We start from the raw sequence: 4408 nt of genomic DNA on the forward strand, positions 1-4408 counted from the left end.
TTCAGACAAGGAATGACCAACGAATGAGAAGGATCTTTTTATAATTTTCATACTTCCGAAAATATAATATTCCTAAAAATACGAATATATCAAATATTTTCAAATACTAGATTTTATTCCCATAATTTACACATAAGTGCCTTGATTTTTCTTCTTCCTTACTCAAAAATCGGTATACATGGTGAGGAAATAATTCTAATACCGATCATGTGGTATTAGTATGAGATTTTCTCTCATTATGGAAATTTGAACAAACAAAGTGTCCTTGATCTAGCATCGTATGAGAAATTATCCTCTTGTTACCTCGAACTAGCGAAGTATCTTGAGATTGACTTGAGTTGCCTATGCAACTTTTAGCAATTTTGTTTTTGAGACAGTTTTTGCATCTTGTCTTATTTTTCCCTTTTCCATTAGATGATTTAATTACATCGGAAGACATGTCCACTTTTAAAATGGGTAAATCACTAATGGAGGAGGAAGGAATAAGATTGACAACTAATGCAATATTAGATGTTTCCTCTTCTTCAGAATCATATGAATCAGAGCTCTCATCTAGAGTTACAGCAAGAGATTTCCTTCCAGTGTATTTCTTAATATTGGGACAGTCTTTAGCAATATGACCAAACCCTTTACACTTAAAGCACTGCGGCTGATATTCATCATCTTCTTCATGATCCTTTTTGACAGGAACTCGATCATGTGGGCGAGAAGATCGATGAGTATCCTTAATGAATCTCTTATTTCGCCTTTTTAAGAGATCTCGAAACTGTCTAGTAACCAATGATAATGATTGTTCAATTTCATCATCAGAATTTTCTGCAATCTTTTCATCTGAATCATCCATCTGTTTATTCCTTTCCATTGGAGTTTTCGGAATTTTTGCAGCTTTAAAAGCGATTCCTTTACTTTGAATAGACTGTGATTCATGATCAAAGATCTTTAACTTTCCAACGGGTGTGCTTCGTGAGAGAGTTGAGAGATCATTTGCTTTTCTGATTGCATGCTTCTTAGAATCGTATCTTGGTGGCAACGATCTGAGAATTTTGCATACTATATCCTTTTCAGAGATAGTCTTTCCAAGAGAGAAAGAGGCATTAGTTATCTCAGAGAGTTTACGATGAAACTCTTCAAAAGTGTCGTTGTCATCCATTCGAAGGTTTTCCCAATAGGACGTAATAGTTTGAAGTTTACCTTCTTTCTCTGAAGTGTTTCCTTCGAATACGATCTGAAGATTATCCCAAGCTTCTTTCGATGTTTGACATGTTGATACATGATGTTGTAGATCACGACTTACAACATGTATTATAGCATTCAAACCATCAAAATTATGCTTCGCAAGAGCCTTTTTTTCGTTTGATAAATCTACTAAGCGTTTAAACTCAGTTTCCAAATTGTCTATCTTTGGACGAATATAACCATCGACGACTAATAGCTGATGTGATTTTCAATTGAGTTGTAGTAAAAAGGTTCGTCGAGGCTTGTGAAAGCAATGGATTTTTAGACTTATAAAACTTAAAAATAAAGAAAACTTATTACAAAATTGACTTCAAGATATGAGAAAATAACCAAGACACTGATTCCACTATTACACATGAATTAATGATGGTAAATAATCCAAAACTCTAATTATCTTTTAAGTCCTTTATATCTTAACTCACTAATAATCAAGCAAATTCTCAAACATCAATTGTATCCCTTAAGCATAGATTATCTAAACAAAGCATAACCTATCTAATTGAATCACAACTGATTAGGAAAATTACGCAAACAATTAAAACTCTGCAAAAGCAGTGATGAGTGAATTATAATTAAATATTAGAGAAAAAATAGTTACCAATTATTCATGCGTAAATAGCTTCTTCATTGCCTTGGTTGTGGGAGAATTAACCGCTCATCATGTTGGAAACACGCTCAAAATCATTATTATTGCTCAAAGGGTGTTTACAAATGATGAAAATGGGAAGAAATAATCAAACGGGTTGTAACAATTATATTTGTTACAAACCAAAAAAAAAACGATACAGAGGATGTGTCACTGTTACTGTTGCTCTAAGACCCACGACTCTGTGTCGCAAACGCTGTAGCAAATAAGTCTGCCTCTGATGTACGACCTACGGCTGTGAGTCGTTGTTACTGTTGGAAAACGACGGTCTTGAATGGTCCGTTCTTCGTGTTCTTCAATGGCAGCAGCAGCAGCAGCAGGTCTCTCTGCAACTTGGTGTTTCGACTCTGTGGTGCTCTATTTCTCTCCCAAACTCTCTATCATCCATCTCTGCTATCCCAGAAACTATTTATAACCCAACAACCTCAAAATATCACGCAATAACTTCATCGAATTCTCCATTACTCGGCATTGATGAAAAATATTTTCGGGAATATTTTCTTCCACTTTTATCTCTTCCACGCGTATACAGCTACTGAATCTTCCTCATTTAACTTCTCCACGCTTCTGCAGAGACCCAGCTCAATCCAAACACGATCAGCACACGTTTAACCACGCTGTAATCCCGTGAATATCTCATCCAGCGTACATGTTGCTCTGAATTTTTCTTGCGGGTTATCTAGTCAATTTCAACCGACGAAATCAACCATATCCTGCTTGTTAACCTTAATAGAGTCCCCCCCCCATCAATATGAGCCATTGAGTCTCTGTACAATGCCTTCCAAATTCGAACGAAAATTCTTCAGGTGAGAACCATGCTTTCCCGCCTTTTTTCAGAATTCAAAAGATAAAGATGGGTGCCCCTTATCCCTCTGTGGGGTGCGAATAGAAAATGGGTGTTGTGGACAAAAATAAGTGTTGAGGACAAAAATGGGTGTTGTGGACAAATGGGGTACACATAGCCATGGGTGAGACATAGCAAAACTGGGGGTCTGTATAGCAAATGTCCTCCGAGGGTGCTCCGAAAAACTTTTCGAGCCGAATTTTCCAACAATATTTATTTCCAAAAAAAATACCTACAAACACACAAAACACAGGACGAAAACAAGTACTAACAATACGAAACATTGAGGACAATTTAGACACATAAATGCGTCTATCAAATACCCCCAAACTTATTATTTGCTAGTCCTCGAGCAAAACTAATAAAAAATAAAACCGAGTTAATCTCGGGAGGGTTTACCAGAGGTGTACCCACAAAACCATGACTTCTAATTGGTCACAAGTATCCAAAGAGCTATGAGGACATACATATTCTCAACCTATCTCCAAGTAACTAGAATGCCATAGAAATTAAAGGTGCCAGCTCTAAAGCTGACTAAAGAAAAAGGGAGACACATCCGCAACACTGCTAGATAAAGAGATATCCGTTACACAGCTAGATAAACATTGTAAGATACGTCCGCTGATTTACAGCTGGATAAGATTAGGAGAGAGATAAAGATGAGAGGGACATCTGCTACACAGCTGGACTAATTACGTGTGATGAGTTAAACCAGTGCTAGAAAGATCTTGTGCCAGATTGAAAGCGGACTAACAAAGCAACCAAATGCATCTTTCTTCGACTCTCTCATAGTGCTCAGTAGAAACAACGTCTTCTTCGGTCTTCAACTGTTGATAAACTATCGAACCTCATAGAACCTTGACAATTAACTCTTCTCTTCGATTTCTTGCTTGACTTAAATTTCTACTTCCCTATGGCCTTATTGAACAAAAAACTAATTATAGAACAAAAGACAATGATTTTTTTTTTTTTTTTTTTTTTTTTTTGGAAAAAAATTACAAGAAAAATTTACATGGCCATGAGAGAAGGACTTTAAAACTTGGATCTTCGCAACTTGTGATGTCTTGGTATCATGAATTCTAACAACTTATATCATTTCTCTTATAATAACTTCAACTTTGATTTTTGAATTATTCTTTTCTATTGTTGCTTCTAAACCTAAAACGTCTTCAACTTTCTTCATAGATTTTGTGTCTCCGCTTGTTGATGATGATAAGTTTCTACTGAGAGAGAGTCGCAATCCAGTAACTAAGACTACATTGTGAGGTTGCTTTGTCTTTCTGGCATTTCCTGACCTACTTGCCTTTCCATCATGTATGGTTAGGTCCATCACGGTTACCCTCTAAAAGGAACAAGTTCTCTCCTGAATTTCAAGGATCTCAATGTCTTTTTCTCTAATGTCTCAAAAGGTTGTTATCCCTAGCATTCCCTATTTTCGGTGAGAAACATATGTAAACTTAGCTAACCGGATACCATGTGACGCTAGAAGTTTCAAAAGTGCAACTAAAAAGTTCTTCCCCACCCCCAAACTTAAATCTAACATTGTCCTCAATGTTTCTAATGAAAGAGCAATACCAAAAGTAAAATAACACGAGGAGAAGTTGGAAAGATAGTACCTGGGTGAAGAAAATCAAAAACTAATATACAACATACAACTTCCTCGATGGTCAATCAAGGGTAAA

Source organism: Papaver somniferum, chromosome 3 (assembly GCF_003573695.1).
Source record: "Papaver somniferum cultivar HN1 chromosome 3, ASM357369v1, whole genome shotgun sequence".
Taxonomy (NCBI): domain Eukaryota; kingdom Viridiplantae; phylum Streptophyta; class Magnoliopsida; order Ranunculales; family Papaveraceae; genus Papaver; species Papaver somniferum.